General features: G+C 38.0%; 2 long non-coding RNA genes across 9 annotated transcripts in view; one reads left to right on the top strand and one right to left on the bottom strand.

The window, feature by feature from the left end:
- LOC106504613 (uncharacterized) overlaps positions 1 to 11756 on the bottom strand; it is a 96993-nt gene extending 85237 nt beyond the window's left edge. For 2 of the 3 annotated variants that reach the window (XR_014812291.1, XR_014812290.1), the window contains exon 1: positions 11594 to 11756. This is a non-coding gene — a long non-coding RNA (uncharacterized LOC106504613). Of the gene's footprint in view, positions 1 to 4468; positions 4607 to 11593 lie in introns of all 3 variants that reach the window. The other variant, XR_014812292.1, reaches the window with a different exon arrangement.
- Positions 1 to 21567, top strand: part of LOC110262073 (uncharacterized) — a 453546-nt gene that overhangs the window by 26322 nt on the left and 405657 nt on the right. For 2 of the 6 annotated variants that reach the window (XR_014812299.1, XR_014812300.1), the window contains exon 2: positions 15307 to 15405. The exons of the other annotated variants lie outside the window; for them this stretch is intronic. This is a non-coding gene — a long non-coding RNA (uncharacterized LOC110262073). The remainder of the gene's footprint in view (positions 1 to 15306; positions 15406 to 21567) is intronic. 6 annotated transcript variants of the gene reach the window in all.

Genomic DNA, 21567 nt, shown 5'->3' with positions numbered 1-21567 from the left:
CCAATAACCTTGATGAATATAGATGCAAAAGTCCTTAACAAATTATTAGCAAACTAAATTCAACAGTAAATTAGAAGGATCGAATGTTATGATCAAGTGGAATTTATACCAGGGATGTAAGAACAGTTCAGTGTCCACAAATTACATGATTTAATATAGCATTAACAAAATGAAGGATTAAAAATCATATGATCATCTCGATACAGAAAAAGCATTTGACAGAACTCAACCTCCATTTATGATAAAAACTCTCAACAAATTTGATATTGAGGGAACATACTTCAATGTGACAAAGGCCATACATGAGAAGCCCACGGCTAATATCACACTTAACAGTGAAATGTTCTGTTGAAAGCTTTTCCTCCAATATCAGGAACAAGACAAGAATACCCACTCTTGCTACTTTTAAAAAAGATACCATTAGAAGTCCTAGCCCAGAGCTCCTGCCGTGGCTCAGTGGTTAACGAATCCAACTAGGAATCATGAGGTTGTGGGTTTGATCCCTGGCCTTGCTCGGTGGGTTAAGGATCCGGTGTTGCTGTGAGCTGTGATGTAGGTAGCAGATGCAGCTCAGATCCTGTGTTGCTGTGGTGTAGGCCGGCGGCTACAGCTCCGATTGGACCCCTAGCTTGGGAACCTCCATATGCCCTGGGAGCGGCCCTAGAAAAGGCAAAAAGAACAACAACAACAAAAAGTCCTAGCCCGAAATTTTAGGCAAAAAACACATCCAAACTGGAAAGAAAGTAAAATTGTTTACTATCTGCAGATCATCTGATATTATATATAGAAAACTAAAGATGGCAACAAAAATTATCAGAACTAATCGACAAATTCAATAAAGCTGCATAATACAAAATAAACACAAAATTGAGGCATTTCTATATCCTTATAATGAACTAGTTGAAATAGATATTGATGATTGCATTTACAATTATATCAAAAAGAATACCTTGAAATAAATTTAACTAAAGAGGTGAATGATTTGTCAAGTGAAAATTGTAAGACATTAAGAAATGGAAGTCACAAATAAGTGAAAAGATATTCCATTCTTATGAATTAGAAGAACATTATTAAAATGTTCACACTACCCAAAACAATGTACAAATTCATATAATCCCCATTAAAATTTCAATGGCATTTTTCACAGAAATGGAAAAATCCTAAAATTTGTATGAACTACAAAATACTCCAATTTGCCAAAGCAATTTTAAGAATGAAGAATCAAACTGGAGGCATGATACTCCCTGATTTCAAACTATATTACAAAATAACTACAATATGAATTAAAAAAGCATGGTTTTTGGCATAAAAACAGACACATACATCAATGGAATAAAATAGAGAATCTAGAAATAAACTTACACATACTTGGTTAATTACAACAAAGAACCAAGAATATACAATGAGGAAAGGATAATCTCTTCAACAACTGTTAGGAAAACTGTATATGCATGGAAATGGATGAAACTGGATCACTGTCTTAATCATACAATAATTAAATTTGATTAAACACTTGAAGATATGAAATCATGAAAGTCCTACATGGTATGCTTTTTGACATCAGTTTTACTGATGATTTTGGATTTGTCACCTAAAAGCAAAAATAAATGTGGTAACTAATTAAAAGATTCTGTACATGAAAATATAATCAACAAGATGAAAAAGCAATCTACAGAATGAAGGGAAATATTTACAAATTATTTATCTGATAGAGTAAATATCAAAACTCATACAATAGCTAAAAAATAATCTGATTTTAAAGACGGGCAGAGGGGAGTTCCCATTGTGACACAGTGGAAAAAAAAAATTCGACTAGGAACCATGAGGTTGAGGGCCGATCCCTGGCCTTGCTCAGTGGGTTAAGGATCTCGTGTTGCCGTGAGTTGTGGCGTAGGTCACAGATGCAACTCGGATCTGGGGTTGCTGTGGCTGTGGCATAGGCTGGCAGATATAGCTCTGATTAGATCCCTAGCCTGGGAACTTTCATATGCCATGGATGAGGCCCTAAAAAAGACGACCAAAAAAAAAAAAAAAAAAGAGAGATGGGCAGAGGGTCTGAATACACATTTTTCTAAAGACATATCAATGGGCTACAGGTATATGAAAAATGCTCAACGACACTAATCATCATGGAAATGTAAATCAAAACTACAATGAGATGTCACCTCACATGACTTTTTTTTTTTGGTCAAAATGTCAAGAAATAAGTATTGCTGAGGATGTGGGGAAGAGAGAACTGTTGCACTCTCTTGGTGGGAATGTAAACTGGTGCATCCCTTATGGAAAATATTATTTTCCTCAAAAAATTTACAAGTAAAACAGCTGATTCAACAATTCCATATTTCTGAGTATTTATCTGAAGAAGACAAAGACATAAATTCAAATAGAGGCACCCTCCTGTTCATTAGAGCATTATTACAATACTAAGACATAAAATAACCTAAATGTTCACTGATGAATAAACGGATAAATGAAAATGTGACACACATATGCACAATATATATACATACATGTAAAAATGTTTAATAGAATACTATTGACCCATAAAAAGTTATGAATATTTTCCATTTGCAGCAATATGGATGGACATTGAGAACATTACGCTGAGTGAAAAGTTGAACAAAGAATGATAAATACTGTATGATCTCACTTATTTGCAGGAATTAAGTAGGTTCCTGGTATGGCTTAGCAGTAACAAACCCAACTAACATCCATGATGACATGGATTCGACCCCCAGCCTTGCTCAGTGGGTTAAGGATCCTGCATTGCTGTGGCTGTGGGGCAGGCTGGTAGCTACATCTCTGATTTGACCCCTAGCTAGGGAACTTCCACGTGTGGCCCGAAAAAGACAAAAAAAAAAAAAAAAAAAAAAAAAGTCACAGCGATGTAATGTACAGTATGGTCAGTATATTTAATAATACTGTATCACATATTTGAGAGTAATTAGAGTGGATTTTGAAAGTTCTCATCACACAAAAAAATTTTGGAACTTTGTGTAAAACGAAGGATGTTAACGGGACTTACAGTGGTTATGGTTTTGAAATATATAGAATCATCAAATCATTACACTGTTCACATAAAACTAATACAATGTTATGTCAATTATACCTCTGATTAAAAAAAAAAAAAAAAGATTATGGGTATGAAGACAGCCTGGAAATACGAGCAGGATTTTCAGGCTCGGCATTCAGGCCAGGGGTTACTTCCAAATGCCCAGGTCAGCCAGGGGCAAACAGAAATAGAAAGTTGTACAGATCTATAGAGGTTAGCCTCCAGAAGTCCAAGTTGAGAATAAAGACTTAGGCAGAAACAGCCCAGTCACATAGGAACCAACCCAGTATTCAAGCTAGATCTGAGGAAACTATAGAAACAGTTTTTTTTAACAAGATGAAACAAACACCTGTTCAAAATCTGGAAGAAATGTGCAAATTTATACAAAGTATGGGGCTGGTTATTCTTTACCATTATTTTAGTCACTTTTCTCAGTGTGTGTTGGGGAGGTTGGGTGAGTGACTAAGAGAGAGAAGGTGCAAGATGCTTCCAGAGACAGGCAGAGCTCTGCAGGTATTGCTATTCACAGCAAGGGCTGAATTCCTCACTAAACCTTTTTTTTCCTCTTTAGCTTCCTATCTTTGACAAATATCTTGAATACCCCTTGACTCCTTCACTTGAGTTTTCCTTGTCTGTATCTCTGCCGAAAAAGACAGTGATAATTATTTAAATAACATGCCTATTTGTCAAAAGGCATTTAGCCATATTATTTTCCCCCTTTAATGAGTTAGGAGTGATGTTGGGGAAATTTTACATTTAGTTGGCATAAATGTTCTTGGAAAATTAAAATAAAGGCAAAAGATGACATTTTACAAGGTTGCTTTCCATTCTTAACATAATGAACAATTCAGTTACTGTTGAATAGCCCAATCTATTTTATTTCTTTGAATAAATTCCTCTGCAAGAGCCGACATCATCCATGTGCTTCCAAAGCAGAAAGTAATTATCATACAATTAGCTTTTACGAAGATGCACATTTTCCTTATGATATTGCTTCTCATCTTCACCTTCCTCCCTAATTTGTATTCATATCTTCAAAGTGGCTGTATAAAAAATATTACCTCTTCTGCATCTATGTATATAGCTGTTGAGAAACTCTGTAGAGACATTAAAATATAGATAACTGTTGCCTGAGTCACCGAAGTTACATTTTAGCCAGTATGTAAGGTCAAGGTATATTGTTAGGGTCTTTTGAGATTCAGAAGAAATTTCAGAAATACAGATGTTACTTCACTGAGGAAAAAATACTTCAGATATTTATGGAAAACAAAAGGCTTTGAAATTGCTACTTTGACCTCTATTATTTCCTGATCCTTCATCGTCTTTTGAGAGGGCCAAATACTTTAAACTATAATTGGACATTGCTTTAGAAAAGATGGGAAACAAGTAGAAAGTTGGATAGATGAGACCTCTTACCTTCACTATAACGTCGTGGAGGCAGGGAAAGAGGGTTCCATCAGAGATACTAGCAGTCCTTTAAGAAATTCCAGGAAGATTGATATCCAAAGGGCTAATGTTAATCACTTAACTCTCAGAGTCACTGTCCAGAATTTCCTAGAGCTCCCACCAAGTGGCAGAGAAGGAGAGGGCAGAAAAAGATATTACGTGTGTGTGGCTCAATTTTTATAACCCTAGCTACTTGGTCTAAATTCATGTGCGTGATAGTGAGGAGCTCTCTCAGAATTTGGAAAACAGAGAAATAAGTTTTGAAAAAATTATCAAATCCATCCCAAATGATGAGCGATTCAAAGTCATCTTGAAGAGAGAAGTTGGCCTCCTGGGTAGAACAAGATAAAAGATATTAATGAATCTAAAAAAGGTTTATTCAAAACAGGGATTAATTATAAAATATAGAAAAGCAAGTCCATTAGGCAATTAATGACAGCAGCTCCAAGCTCTGTCCTGGGGAGAGAGCACATTGATAAAAGATTCACTGTGCTTGGTTTTGGTAGCCCATACCTCTCTATTCTGATGAGGGATGTGATGATTAGAACCCTGATGCAGTTAAATATTGAAATGCTGAACTAATGCATTAGTTCAATAGCAGGTCTCTTTGCCGTGATTTTGTGTTCACTCATCAGAGTCAGGAATATAATTTTATTTTGCAGGAGGTATTTTTCTTTCAGGGACAGGAGGCCAGCTAGAGTACAAATATGTTTAGTCTTCTCTTGTAGTACAATTATATCCCTGATGTATAGGTCCCTACTGCTGACAAAGTCACCAGACAGGCAAAGCTAAGGAATGACAAAAGTGAAACCAGCAAAATGAGTGCCATTTTAGAGGGTCTTGCCTTCTTGCCTTCCTGCCTGAGAGCTTCTCTGACAATCCCTTAAGTTCGGTGCATTGAATAAAATAGAAAATCTAGTTCAAGTTTTTTGAGCATTAGCTGCCCACACTCCTTGCTTGGCACCTGCAACAGACATTGCACTTCCTTCACCACAGCTTGATGTCAGTAAATTGGTTTTACCACTTGCAGGCTAGCAGACCCAAGTTCAATTAGGCAACAAATTCACTTGTACAATCATTTGGCTAAGTTGTGTTCTGGAGGGGTGGGGTGACTTTAAACCATCCATTAATTTTCTTTAGTAGCTAAAGATTTATTTATATATTTTTTTTAAAAACCTTTTTTCTTAATTATTTAAAAAAACATAAGTGGTCTAAAATTGTCATATGGACACAAGTGATTACATTGTAAAAATATTTAAAATTCAGCTATGTGTCATGTATAATACAAGTAGATAAAGCAAATATATATGCAGAGATTGAAAGTTAACAGTGTAAAATGATATACTGAGCAAATAATAACCAAGATAAAGATTTCATATCTATATTGATATCAAACTAAATAGATTTTTTAAAAAGAGGCATTATTGGGAGGAGCAAAAGTATACAGAAAAAATACATGCTCTTTATAAAAAGCTCTAATAATTCTAAATATGCATGCTTCAGTAAACTAACATCAAGCTTTAAGAAGCCTAAATAACAGAACTAAAGGGAGAAACTGTTCCATCTTGTATTACAATGAGAGAATGAACAATTCTAAATTAATGATAATCCAAGTATAATAAAAAGAATATATAAGAACGGAACAATTAGCAAGTTTTACTTAGTATAAACATATTGAACACTTCATGTTAGGTCAGCAAATACATATTTTTCTCATGTACCTATGGGTCAGTTAAAATGGATTATATTAATCTGAAAGCCTCAACATAGTAGGAAATGAAGATAATCATATAAATGTGTTTCTGACAGTACAATAAAGAAATATGTTCATTTAAAAAATATCTTAGGAGTTCCCATTGTGGCTCAGTGGAAACAAATCTGACTGGTATCCATGAAGATGTTGGTTTGATCTCTGACCTTGCTCAGTGGGTTAAGGATCCAATGTTGCTGTGAGCCGTGGTGTAGGTTCACAGATATGGCTTGGATCCCTTACTGCTGTGGTGGCTATAGCTCCAATTCGATCCCTAGCCTGGGACTCTCCATATGCTCTGGGTGTGGCTCTAAAAAGACAAAAAATAAAAATATAAAAGATTCAAAAATGGCTTAAAACCCTATAAATGTTTAGAAATTCAAACACATTGTTAAATAGTTCATAGATTAAAGAAAAGTCATAATAAAATTTTAAAACATTTAGAACTAATGGATAATGAAAAACCTATATATCAGGACATATTGACTTTAACAAAAGTGGGTGCTTCAATGGAAATTTATATCCCTAGATATTTAGAAAAACATATTTAGAGAAAATTTTTAAAAAACACTGTTTAGAAGAAGAAAAAAGCATGAAAACTAATGTGTTACATCTCTCTGAAGCTTGAAAGACAAAATAAACCCAGAGATTAAAAGATATAATAAAAATAGGAGTGTAAACTACTGACAGAAAATATGTAAGATTAAGTCTAAAATTCTTTAATAAACATACATAAAATGACACACTTTTGGTGATGTAGTTAGAAAAATAAATATATAATAACTTTCAAAGTGGACATGAGATAAAAATGAATTTAAAAAATAAGTGAACGCTACCAACTATTTGCCAACATTTTTGTGAATTTCAATGAAATGTACAAACATGAAAAAATATATTAAAACTTTTTAAAAGTTATGTAACATACTTTAAACTTATCTTATCCTTCCCTATCTTTTAATAGATGAAATAATCTCCTACCCTTAGTTTAGTTAACCAAATGCATGGACAGTATTTTTTTGGTAACTCAGTTTTTTCTACAGTTTCATTTTAAAAGATTCTATTTAGGAGTTCCCATTGTGGCTTAGTGGGTTAAGAACCCAACATAGTGTCTGTGAGGATGTGGGTTTGATTCCTGACCTTGCTCAGTGGGTTAAGGATGCAGTGTTGCAAAAGCTGCAGGATAGGTTGCGGATGCAGCATGGATCCCAGATTGCCGTGGCATAGGCTGTCAGTTAAAGCTCTGACTTGACCACTGGCCTAGGAACTTCCATATGCCACGGGTGTAGCCATAAAAAAAATAAGTAAAAAGTCCTATTTAAAGATTTAGATTTGAGTGGATCAAAGTAAAATGGCAGTAATGTGTACTAGCTCTCCTAAAATACTTAACCTTTATAAAAATGAAAATTCTGACATAGGAAATGTTGATAATACTGTTATAATTTCATGAGTTTTAAGGGAAATTAACCACTTTCAATAATAAATTTATGCTAGTTCTATTTAAACCCTTTAGGTAAGTTCGATTTTTCATCTCGATGATGGTAACTGTTCTATTTTTGCTTATAATATGTATTCATCAAGATCTCATTTACTATAGCATCTTGTTTCTGCAATTTCTTTATCATCTTCTAGGAATAATGAAAAAAGTGACATTATCTTAAAGAGTAGAAATTAAGGGTTTTTTTGTTTGTTTGTTTGGTTGGTTTTTTTCTCCCTCTCTTTAGGGCTATACCTGCAGCATATGTAAGTTCTCAGGCTAGGGGGATGAATTGAAGCTACCTCTAAGACCTATGGTACAACTTGTGGCAATGCTGGATCCTTAATCCAATGAGTGAGGTCAGAGATCAAACCCACATCCTCATGGATACTAGTTGGGTTCTTAACCTACTGAGCCATAACAGGAACTCTGAAATTAAGGTTTTCGATGGTTTTGACAGACTCCCTCCTTGACCAAGCTTTGTTTTTTTAGCATTGAGATATAACTGACATGTAACATTGTGTAAATTTAAGGTACACAACATGCTGATTTTATACACATATATTGCAAAATGATTATCATAACATTAGTTAATGCCTCTATGTCAATTATTTTTATAGTTAGAATATTTGAGATCTACACTCTTAAATTACAAGTATATAATATTATGAACTATAAATGCTATGTCATACATTAGATCCCCATAAATTTGTCTGTTTATAGCTGAGAGTTTGTAACATTTGAATAACATCTCCCAATATCTCCGAATCCCCAATCTCTGTTAACCACTCTATTCCATTTTTGTGAGTTTGGCTTTTCTGTATTCCACAGATATATGAGAACATACAATATTTGCCTTTTTCCAACTTCACTTAATATAATGCCCTCAAGTTTCATTCATATTGGTGTAAATGGTATTTTCCTTTTTTTCTCATGGTTGAATTCCATTGTATGTGTATACACACACACACACACCATCTCCTTTCCTGATGGACTTTGAGGTTGTTTTCATCTACTGGTTATTGTCAATAATGCTTCAATGAATATGGGAGGACAGATATCTCTTTGAGATCCTGTTTTCCTTTCTTTTGGCTATTTATCCAGAATAAGGATTGCTGGAATATATGGTAGTTATATTTATGACTTTTTAAGGAAGCTTCATATTACTTTACATAGTGGCTGTACCAATTTACATTCCCACCAACAGTGCACAAAATTTCCTTTTTCTCTCTGTTTGCCAGCAGTTGTTATCTTTCTGAGGATGCAGTTCTAACACCTGTGTGTTAATACTGTGGGTTTGATTAACATTTCTCTTATTGGTGTGTGTTGTACCTTTTTATGTTGCTATTGGCCACTTAAATGTATTGGGAAAAACACTGGAGTTTCTCTATCCAATTTTTAGATGGTGTGTGTGGTGGTTCTGTTTTTTTTTTTTTTTTTCCGTTTTGAAGTTGTTATATTGAGTTCTTCATGTATTTTGGATAATAAATCATCAGATATAGAGGTTGTAAATATTTTCTCCCATTCTATAGGTTGACTTTTCATTTTGATGATTTCCTTTGCTGTGCAGAAGCTTTTTGGTTTGATATTAATTCCTCTTATTTTTGCTTTTGGTATTATATCCAAAAAATCATTACCAAGATTAATGTGAAGCAGCTTTTTCCCTATGTTTTCTTCTAGGAATTTGACAGTTCTATCATATTTAGTTAATTGTTTTAAAAATTTGTTTAAATTTTAAAAATTTTTACTAAAATATATTTGAGTTAACTTTATGAGTAGGGTAAGTCATGAGTCTTATTTCAATTTTCTGCATCTGATTATCCAATTTTCCCAACAGTATGAGATTATTCTTTGTTCAGCAAGTATTCTTGGCTTCCTGCTCAAATATTAGTTGACCAAATATAGACAATGGCTTGTTTCTGGGTTCTGATTTGTGGTGTAGTTTCCTATCAGGAAGTATGATGCCTCCAGCTTCGTCCTTCTTTCTCAAGATTGCTTTGGCTATTTGGGATCCTGTGATTCCATACACGCTTTAGAATTTACTAATTCTGTGAAAAATGCCATGGGAATTTTGATAGGGGTTGCACTGAGTCTATAAATGGCTTTGCATATGATGGATATTTTAAGAATGTTAATTCTTTCAATTCATCATCATGGGATGTCTTTCCATTTGTTTGTCCTCATAACCAAACTTTAGTGAGGCTCCTCTGAGGTCGCTTGACTAAGCCTAGACATTAGCTTGTCTTTAGCAAAAATCTTCCTTCAGTGCAGTTTAGATACTAAGGTGGATGATTTTCACTAATCAATTTTCTCATCCCCACCCTTGAAGTCCTCATCATTTGCTTTTCCTTGTATTGGGGGTAAAGCTAAATCTCTATACCCTTTTGCACTAGCCTTGAATAATCTTCTCTATTAATGTCAAGAATAACTTTTTAACCATTTTTTAAAGAAAAAGCTAATTAGCAGTATAAAGTTTGATTTTACATTTCTAATTATGAGGACAGTCTAGAAAAACAATTATCCTTAATGTATGTCAGGATTCCTGTTTACCAAAAGTAAGAGCTGACTTAGCATATCAGTTAAGAAACGTGATGAAGGTACTAGCTATGTTATCTGTGTGACCTTGGACAAAGTTTTCAAACCTTTAAGACTATTTCATTTGAGAGAAAAACAAGAAAATAACCTATTTCCCCAGCCCAGTTATAAGAGGAGTGAGGGATGTTTGTGAGGCTGTTTGGTATAAGAAGGCCTTCTATTGGTATAAATCAAGTGTAATTTTATTCATCTGTGGTATCTTGTTTATTGGGGGAAGGGGTGTACATAAGAAAAATAGAACATATTACAATAAGCAGAAAATGGCAGACAAAAACATATAAAACACAAGAAAAATTTATAAATTGAGATTAAATTATTTCAGGTGAAAATTCATCTTCAAAATCAATGTCATGCAGATAAAATACCCTGAATTCAGGTATTCAAACATGCAGAAATGGTACCCTAGGGTCACTCAAGGCCAGGAAGAAATCTGTGTCCACAGAAGCCAGAGTATAAAAACCTTCTATCCAGGAGATTCAAATACAGTGCTCAGAAGAGTATTGCCTCAGTAATTGAGCCAAATTATCTATCAGCTGAAACCTGTTCTGGTCCCAACTACCAATCATTTAAAACAATCCTTCAAAGTATCAAATATGATTTCAAATATCTTCACAGCAACTCAGAGCACCCAGCAATATTAAAATGCAAAATGCTAGTCTCCTACTGAGAGTTACCAGATGAGCAATGAAACAGAGAAATACAATTCATCACCAGCAGATAAATCAACCAATAGACCCAGAAGTAACACGGATGGTAGAATTGGTACAGAAAGATTTTAAAACAGCTATGAAAGGTGGACTCCTTATGCTGAAGCATGAAGGGGAAGCAGAAGCATAAGGGAGTGCTAGGAAGACACAAATAACCTAAATGGAACGTCTAGGGATTAAAAATGAAGTTAATTAACATACAATATCAAAGCAGACATGTAATCCCATTAAAATCAGTAACCTGTGAAGGGATATTCCATCAAGCTGTTGAGAGGCAGTAGAGACAACTCAAAACTCAGGGACTCAGAAGCTATAGTGCAAGGTTCTCTGACTTTCAACTATGGATCTGTTTGAGGTCCTTACTATGCTGTGCCTCAGTTTCCTTCTCTATAAAATTATTGTAGTAATAACACCTTCCAACAGACTTGCTCTAAGTATTCAAATGTTTACTATTGGCAAAGAACAGAGAAGTTTGCAGGACACATATTTTCAAGGCTCTGGAAACAAAACAAAAGACAACCTAGCTATCTTCTTACAAACATAAAATAAGCAATTCCCTCTCCACGTACCTTCACTTTCATACTGGAGCATTTTTTGAAGCCACAGGCCCTGATGCAGGGCCTGCAAAAAGCTGGCATTTCCTTTGCCCCGTTGGAGTTCAGGAAAGTCAGAGGGCCCTAGGCTAGAAAAAGGGGTTAGTTCATCTCTGCCTGGGCAGTCTCCGAAGCTTGTGGGCGGGCCAGCCACGATTAAAGGTCTTGAATGTGATTGGTCCTCCAATCATCCAATAGCACAGTTGGCTCGTATTATGATTTGGCTCATAACATCTGTTGGCTCCGATTCCTCACACAGTTCTAAGGTAGTCACTCAGTGCATAGAGACCTTTCCACTGGTATTTCCCTGTTATTCTGCCCTCGACCTTGACTAACACTTTGTACAGCTCAAACATGGCTTCAGGTCAAGTATAGCTCTCCCACTAGTCTAGAAACTCAGCGAAATTTTTGAGCCTGTCTGCAATTGAGTTTATCAGTAAAACAGTTTCCCAGCCCCAATTCTACAATGGAAACTGCTGGAAAGCATTTTGAAGGTCAACCCAAGTAATTCAGACTTAATTATTTGGGGGTGGGTCCCAGGCATTTGTCTTTGTGAAAAGCTCTACTGGAGACTCTCACATGAAGCTTGGGGTAAAATTGGCTGTTTTAAACCACAAGCCTCACCTGAAAAAGGGCACCTCTTTGGTCCATCCCTACCTCATTGTGATGCAGGGAGGCAGGGACTCTAACAATAAATTGAACAGATTAGATTAGAACTACCTGGAGATGGCTTAATTATCCCAATGTGGCTGCAGATTAGAACTACCTGGAGAGGGCTTAATTACCCCAACGTGGGCCCCTTTCCCAAGATTCTCATAGAATGATCAAACTTGGAGCCGGAGGGAGTTTCCATTGTGGTGCAGTGGGAATGAACCAGACTAGGAACCATGAGGTTGTGGGTTCGATCCCTGGCCTTGCTCAGTGGGTTAAAGATCTGGTGTTGCTGTGAGCTGTGTTGTAGGTCGCAGATGTGGCTCAGATCTGGTGTTGCTGTGGCTCTGGCGTAGGCTGGCAGCTACAGCTCAGATTAGACCCCTAGCCTGGGAACTTCCATATGCCATGGATATGGCCCTAAAAAAAAAAAAGGCAAAAAAAAAAAAAAAAATTGGAGCCCTAGCATGGGTGTTCTGAAGGTCTCAGTATGTCCTAACATGATCAATGTGGAGAATTTCTGGGAGCTGGGCTATACAATGAGGAAGAGATCTAGAAAAGATTTCCTGCTATCTCAGATTTCTTTAAGAAGGCACTTGCCATCAGCAGCTGCAGATCTGCAGCACCCATCCCCTGCCCACCAGCAGAGCTCAGGGTGAAAATTCTGAGTGAAGCACTCTGTGCTCTGGGAAAACTGAAAAAACAGGTCTTCAGGTAGTCAGATATTTTTAGGAAAAGATTTTATGTGCCCAATTCTTGCATCTCTTCATATCTGGAAAAACATTAAAATCTTTCATGGTGATGTCTGCTCCTTGTGACTAGCAGTAACCTTCAGGAGGTCAGCAACAAACTTTTGTAAAACGTGTACAAGGCATGCACCTCCCCCTTTATCATATCATAATAGCCCCCTTTCCTAGTTGGGTGGTATTTCAGAGGTATTTCAGAGGTAGCTGTAGGTAAGGATAAAACAAAGAATGTTGAGATCATCTGTGAATGTGGTTACCTCCAAGGGTGAGAACCATGAGTCCTGCAGGCTGTGAAAACTCAGGATACTGGCCCTGATAGCAGAGGTGCACATCAAAGGAATGATTTCAGTGAGCCCAGCCTTCTTTTGTCCTGCTACTGGTCCACTGTTGCAAAAATTCCCATATATTGTAGCTCCTCCCTCACCTCCTGGGAGCAACTTCTCAGGGCTACCTGAGATGCTGTCTCCAGGGTTTAAATCCTAATTTTGCCCCCCAAAAACCTTAACTCTCAACTTTCAGGTTGTGCTTTTTTTTTTTTAAGTCAACATGTGGATTTAAAGAGAATAAGTTCATGCAGTTTTAGGGTCTTCCTCAGGGTGAGGAAATATGGGTACTGAGTTTTAAATCATAGGGAAAATTTCCTAGTTTATGGGAAACTTTTGATGCATTACAGTAAAACAGTAATTTATGCAATTTCTTGGAAAAAAAATTTAAACAAGAAGGGCAGTTAGAGAGATTATTGGAAAGGAAATCAGTTGAAAATGATGAGAGTTTAAGATGATCCTGGATGTTCCTGTAGGAAGGAAGGTCTTCATGGCTGACTGCTCCAGGCAATGGCTGTTTCCGATACGCCAATGAAATGATGGGGAAATATTTTACTTTTCAAGGTAAAATGGGGTTTTTCAGATTTCTGAGTGGCAAAAGGAAAACTTAAAATATTGTCGCTGAAATTCAGCTCTGTCTGCCTGCCTGTGCCGAATTGAAACACAGAGTTTTGGATAAAGGAGAAAAAGGTAGCTTTATTGCTTTGCCAAGTAAAGGAGGGTCACAGCAGGCTAATGCCTTAAAGACTGTGCCCCTCATTGGAAAGAATTGCGAGGAGTTTTATGGTAAGAAGGAGAAAACCAGGTTTTCAGACAGGAATCGGGATTGGGGCAAACATGCAGTCTTCTTTCTTTGGGGGAGATCTTAGACATCAAAGCTGGAGTCAGGAGATCTGAGCATGATCATGATGGTAGTTTTTTGGGTTATTGTCTATATTAGGTAGGATAGGACCTAGCTAACTGAGACCCAGACTCAGACCCAGGTGATTTTAAACAGGCCATTTATCAATTATCAAAACAGGAGGCCTGCAATCAAACAATGAATACACATACAGGTATCATAAAAATGCTCTTTGGAGCACTTTTCTAGAACTTTGTTTCCATGCAAATAAGGTGTCCTCACCCAAAGCCAATCAGGATTAAAATATGTCCTCTCCATACAGAGATCAAAACAACACATGGCATAGGGGTGTTGGGATAGGAAGTTAGTGGGCCTGGGGCAAGAAAATAGGGGTCCCCAAACAGGTCCGTGATATAGGAATATAAGGAGAAACCCAGTTATAGCCAGGGCCAGTCCCTACTCTGAGCGGCCTGCTTTTTCTGAGGGCTAAATAAGTAGTAAACTGCTCTCGGACTCTTGATTGCAACCTCTGAGGCAAATGGCTGGAGCATTTTTTGCTCCAGGCGATGGGCTCCAGGTGAGGGAATAGAGTGGCTCTTTAAAAGAGCCCAGGGAAGGAGTTTCCATCTTGGCTCAGCTATTAGTGAACCCGACTAGCATCCATGAGGATGTGGGTTTGATCCCTGGCCTCGCTCAGTGGGTTAAGAATCCAGGCTTTCCGTAAGCTGTGTTATAGGTTGCAGACAGGGCTTGGATCCTGTGTTGCTCAGTTCCTGTGGCTCTGGTGTAGTCTGGCAGCTACAATTGCTATTGTACCCCTAGCCTGGGAACTTCTGTGTGTGGGTGCGGCCCTAGAAGACAAAAAGGACAAAAAAAAAAAAAAAAAAAAAAAGAAGAAAAAGAAAAAGCCCAGGTCAGAGCTGATTGCTCCCACCTGGAGAGACTGCCTGCCTACATCCCAACTCAGAAAGACCCCTGGATCTATCCCCGTGCTCCTGCAGCACCTCCCAGCCAGAGCAACCTCCTACCAGATTGCCTGCCTCCATCCTTGTGCAACAAAGCCTGCTGGCTCTATCCCAGTGCCCATGCCACGCTTCTCAGCCTGCACCTCCAAATCCTTGTGTGTAGGCAAGGACCGAGGAAGAGACAGCGCAGAGCAGAGGAACCCAACTTTTTGGTGAACTGTGACTGGGATCATCATCACCCTCCCACGAAGACCCGCTTAAGGTAGGGATCCTTGCATTCTAGAAAGCTGGAGGATCAACCACGTTCCCTCTCTGACTCTTGATTTTCATCTATCCATGGGGCAGATGAAGGGGAGAGTTGGGGACCTCTAATGAATTTTACTGGAAGGGCTTAGATTTTTTTCTGACACCACCATTGCTCCATCCACCCAGCCTGCTGGGCTGAGGGGTTTCTGTCACTGTCTGGCTTACCAGGTGGTCTCCCTTTGCTGCTGTCAGACCCAGTTGGGCCTGCTCCTGGGAACTGGCCTGCAGGGGCATCTGGGCTCCTTAACCCACCAAGGCCTTGCAGGGTGGGGGCGGGGTGTCTGCTCAGTAAGCACAGAGGGCAGGTCATGTCTAGAGCTGCAGATTGCCTGCCTTGGGCTATAAAAGTGTTGGCTTTTTTGGCTTGTTTCGGGTATAACATGTGATGTTTAGTGATAAAACAAATTCAAGTTCTTGTGCCCTGGAACTCCAGCTACAGTTAGAATGTTCTTTTTCTAGGCAGATTGCTTTGCCAACCAGAGGGTCACAGCAGGCTAATGCCCTAAAGACTGTGCACCTCATTGGAAAGAATTGCGAGGCATTTTATGGTTAAAAAGGAGAAAAACAGATTTTTCCGGAGAGGAATCAGGATTGGAGCAAACCTGCAATCTCCTTTCTTTGGGGGGGGTCTTAGATATCAAAGCTGCAGTCAGGAGACCTCAGCGTGATCACGATGGTGGTCTTCTGGGTTATGGCCTAGAATAACAGTACTTGTGAAAAGGCATGTAGATCAGAGATTAGAACAATCTAGGAAAGATCCTGAAAAACATCATGTGCTAATAATCTTTATCCCACAGGCAGTTGTGACCAGGGTGCCTACTTTTTAGTTTATAGGTGATTGTGTTTAGGGTGCAATTAAGCCTGGGAGAAGGACAAGGAAGGACTCTCAGATGTTCAATTTTAATTTTATTTTTTATTATTTTTGGTCTTTTGGTCTTTTTAGGGCTGCACCTGTAGCACCCAGGCTAGGGGTAAAAATTGAAGCTTTAGACGCCAGCCTATGGCATAGCCACAGCAACACAGGATCTGAGCTGTGTCTGTGGCCTACACCACAGCTTGTTTGGGGTATAACATGTGATGTTTAGCAATGCTGGATCCTTAGCCCACTGAGGGAGGGCAGGGGTTGAACCTGAATCCTCACTGATGCTAGTAAGGTTTGCTAACCCCTGAGCCACGACGGGAACACCCAATTTTAATTTTAAAGTATTCATTTCTAAAAGTAGGGTAAGAAATATAATTTTTCTCTTAGGTGTATAAGATGCCTATAATACGACCTGTATCCCTTAAGAGGGAACCAGGATCCTGACCCAAGGCAGTACTATTTCTTCTTGACTCTTGCTCCATTGTCTTTGCATCCTCTTCCTTCCTCAGCACCTGTCTGAACCTGTCCCTAGGAACTCAGGGGAGGTTATGGAGGCTGAATGATGCCCATTTCCTAAGAACCAGAAATGGGGAACACAGAAAGGCTTTTGCGCCCGGGACTCCCACAAGGCCCTGCTTAGGTACAAGATCAAGTATTCTGAAATATGGGAGCCTGAGCAAATGAGAAGTGTTAGACTCTACAGCAATTTCTATTTAATTTGGGTTGTGAGAAGCTGAAGTAGGGAGAAAGGGGCCAGAAAAGACATGGTCATAGAGACAAAAACATACAGTGATTGGCACTCTGAAGAGTGATGGGGATCAGTGAGAGAGAGAGGGAGAGAAAGGGAGCCTGCCAGATCAAATTTCAAGAGAGGCCTCTCCATAAACAACCACGCTTCCCTCCCTGGCCCATGATTTTCCTCCTTAAAGGTCAATATGAGTTTTGTGAAGTGCATTTCACCTTGATTTAGAGCTGTTGGTGTTTTCAAGGGTGTATGAGAGGACATTTGTAAGCTGATAGAAAATCACCAACTTAAAAAATTTCCAATACCAACATGAATGACAACTTAGGAAAGCTCACATAGTGAAAAACTGTGGAATTTAAAGTGAATTTGGAGGAACAGAGAGGTACACGGGTAAAAGTTACCAAGGTTTCAGTGGGTATGTAGTGATATCAGTGTTTCTGGATGATAATAGTTGTCACTTGAAAAGAGGTTTGAGAAGTCAGAAATCATGGGTGTGAGTGGGATCCAAGGGGAGTTTCTGCTGAGCCCATCATGAACTTGTTATCTGCTGATAACAGGGAGTCATTGCAAGCTCCTTAAGAATGAAAGTAGTATTTTAAGATGTTCACCATGTTGTCAGGATACATGAGTTTGGAGCAGGGAGAGAATGGCATTTAGAAGAGAGTCTGACAAGGTTAACCAAACCTTGAGAAGAGAAGCTGCTGGAGAGGATAAGACAGAAAACAGAGGAGTCATTGACACACTTCCTGGCAGTGAATATCCTGGTGCAGAGGGTAGACCAGGAAGCCCCAGTGGGGGAAACTGACCCCAGTACCTAGGAACTGGCCCCCAACCACACTGAGCATCAAGGCCCTTGTTTTCAAGGGAAGAACCAAATCTCACACCTGCTCTGTGATCGTGGGCACATCCTTTGTTTTCTTTGAGTTCTGGTATCTTCCACTGAAGAAGTGGGGAGGCTACTTAAATCTTACATGTGATTGAGTGAGGCCAATCTAGGACCTCATCTTTTTGGATTAATTTAAGGACTGGGGCTTTATTACATCTGCCAAATCCCTTCAGCTGTACCTAAACCAGCATTTGATTGGATAACTGGGAGAAGGTGTGCTTGACTTCAACCAGGGCAGTGATTCTAAAGCATTCTGGGCCCCACGCCCACAACTACAAAATAAGAGATTGTCTCATCTCTACAAATGCACACTCCTGATATTTGAATTTTTTCAACTTCAGTGAGAGCTTCCACTCAAACAGGAAGTGCTGAAACCTGAGCCTCTATAAAATAGTGGAATTAAAAAAAAAGCACCCCCCAAAAAAAACCCCTGTGGAATTAGCTGGGTTTTCCTCACTCTAGGATCAAATTAGTTTTGAAACTAAGGATTTTTTCCATGGACAATAGCAATAGCATCCTCAAGGTCAATACATTCCTGCTTGCATTGTCCTTGGTGTTTGGACCAAGTTTCCTAAAAGGGTTTTACTAGAAGAGGACCTTGCCCTGGGGGCTGGGATGGGTAGGAGAAGGGCCTCTGAACCTAGGGTCATAATGCTCCAGTGCTCCAGTTTTGTCTAGATGTGCTTGTTGGTGAAGTTTGGGTTGGATTTCCCATACCTGTGGGTCTGAGCTGTGACCCTCTGCCTGAGATGAAAACCTAAGCAGTGGTTTAAAACCAACCCTGGCCCCCGCTGCAAATACTGTTTCCATCTCATGGATGAGATAGTGGGGGCTCTCCAGTGACTAATCAGCCAGCTGAGGTCTCATGAAGCTCATGTTCTCCCTAAGTAAGCATTATTGTGCAAGGGCCTGCAATAGTAGTTACTTTATTTTAGTCATTGTTTAAAAAGTGAAAAAATAAGACTGTGTGTGTATAAATGATGATAAAATTGTTCAAGGGAAAAGATTTGTAAAATTGTGATCTACACAAAAGACAAGTACAATAATGTGTATACATTTGATCCAGGAATTATGTGGAAACAAGATTAAGAGACAAAATAAAATTATCTATTTAAAATAGTTTATATTATATGCCATGTATTTACATTATTCAAAGTGAGTGTTGAAATAAGCTTCAGATGCAACCTCATAAAGAGTGAATGGCGGCCCAGGTACATTATATGGCAGGACTTTTGCTTAAGCACAGAGCCAGAGAATGCTGACGATGGCATTTCAACCCATTGCTTCCTTTATCTACAGGTTGTCCCTTACAGTTACTGGTTAATGACATTCCATGCTGCAAGAAAGTTGGAAGAGAGGAGAGTGAGAGGGATGACAAATGCCAAGTCATCATCAGGCTGAGCTCCCTCCCTGCCCTTGGGCTACTCTACATTTTTGGGTACCATCCAAGCTCTGACCTCATAGCAGAACTAGAGGCTTGCATTTAATTTTCATTCCATTGGGACTGAGGGAAATAAGGGCTCATCAATTCCCTTTTCTCAAGTGGAATTTGGGTCCAGGTTCAAATTTTTAGGTTCAGGATTTGGATCAGAGACAGAGGAATTTGGTGACTGTTTCTGTAGGTAGGGATTGCTGGGATGAAGGTAGGAATCAGGCATGGAGGTCCCACAGAGGGTGAGGGAGCAGAGTTCCTATGAAGGGTAGTGAGAAAAAAGTAAGGTTTTTTTTTTGTTTTTTTTTTTTTTAAATCTTAAGCAAGAGTATACTGGACATAAAGTATTGAGGGAAAAGACAAAATAATCAGCAGTTAAGACTAAACTGGGAGTTGATCAAATGAAACATAATAAGTGGGTTTTAGGTAAAGTATGAATATATTTATGGGAAAAAGAAGACAAAATCTTAAAAATAACTAAAAAGTAGTATAGGGAGTAGTAATTTTTAAAGAAGGAAAAAATGTCACACATGCATACTTGAATTCAATGCATAAAAAACAATGCAAGAGAATGAATACTCAAAACTATCTCCTAAGAAAAATCCATGGAAAGAATGCTTGCCATTATATATTAAAGGATACTTGGTGTATCTGGAAAGATTTATTCAGATCTGTCTTCTCAAAAGACATAGTAAAAGCATTTGATTTTAAAGATAACAAATTCCCCTTGAATGTCAATAAAATACAAAAGGAAACAAAAAAACACTTAAATGGAAAAATCATTTGACCTCAGATTTTTTTTGACAATAACAAAGACAACTTTATAACAGCATTTTAAAGTGCTCAAGGAAAGAAATACATGAGCCAAGGATTTGATTTCCAACCAATTGGATTCTTTCAATTATCATGGTTACAGAAACAGATTTAAACATGGAAAAATTCTGGGAATATTGTATCCTTTCTGAGTAATACACAAAAAGATTGAGCATCATACAACCAATAATTGACTATGAAATTTTTGGCAAAGTAATTTAGAGTGACCATTGAATATATTTAATTGTATACCTAAGGCACTTAAGAGTGGAAGAATAAAATATAATAGTTACCTGTCCTGACTTAAGAAGTAATAATTCTATAAGAAGGAAAAAAAGGTAGAGAAGGAATTAAAATGATCTCAGTAGTGGTCACTTAAAAAATAGATGGAGTAAATGGGTATCAATTAACTGGTAAATCAAATACAGGTTTCTCCATTATCCCAAAGTAGAGCACCATTATCCCAAATTAGAGCATTCCTATGAAAACTTTCCTAGGCTGAAATGGCATAAATCAAGAAGCAATTACCCCAGGACATATCTTGCTAACAGATGCACAAAATGAATTGAAATCAATCACAGATGCTCATGGACACAGTTCAAAGCTCTTGTAACTTGGTGCTGAGAGTAGTTCCTGGGGAAAGAGCTTACTCAAGCCACTCACTGCTCTGGGTCTGCACTGCTTCTTTAACTGCCGCTGCAAAGCAAGTGCTGAAAACTATTTTCATTTGTTGCCTTTTTTGCTAAAAATAAAAATCCTCTCAAGATTTTTTTTTTAATTTAGTGAAAATAGGCAGGGCTTTCATAAAAGTGAGGTAGCATAAATCAAACTTTTGAAAAGGAGGGAATACCTGTAGTAGAAACCTAACATAAAATGGACAAAAGGCATGATTAAAGGGGTTATTAAAGGTACTCTTTAGAAGAAAATCCCAAACCTTCATAAATGAGGAAACAGAAAAGGAGAAAATAGAGCACATTCAGGAAGGAAAAGTATAAATGTTAGACCCAGTGAAGAAGAAATACATCAATTCAATAAATACAATTATGCCTAACTCACCTATTAGAAGAAAGAATATATCAAATTGCCTTAGTGACCAAAAAATCAACTCTGTTTTAGGTAAGAGACACACTAGAATAAAATTATTCAATAAGACTGAAAACAGAAGGGTGGGCAAATATATATGGGGAAAACGTACATCACAAAATGAAACTAACCAGAAACCAGAAGTTCTAATCTGAATGCAGATGAGATGGGATTCAGACCCCAAAGCAGTGAGCATGACAATAATAAACAGCTCCAAATATTACTGATCAAAATGTACAGTTGACATAAATAACTATAAATACTCAGCAAATAACACAATGATTATTTAAAACAAGC

This window comes from Sus scrofa, chromosome 8 (assembly GCF_054392235.1).
Source record: "Sus scrofa isolate SSC_HxYL_T2T_F1_AM1 chromosome 8, Sscrofa_HxYL_maternal_Yorkshire_Landrace_v2.0, whole genome shotgun sequence".
NCBI classification, from domain to species: Eukaryota; Metazoa; Chordata; class Mammalia; order Artiodactyla; family Suidae; genus Sus; species Sus scrofa.
Note: the sequence above shows the minus strand (reverse complement) of the source record. Positions and strands in the feature narration are given on the sequence as shown.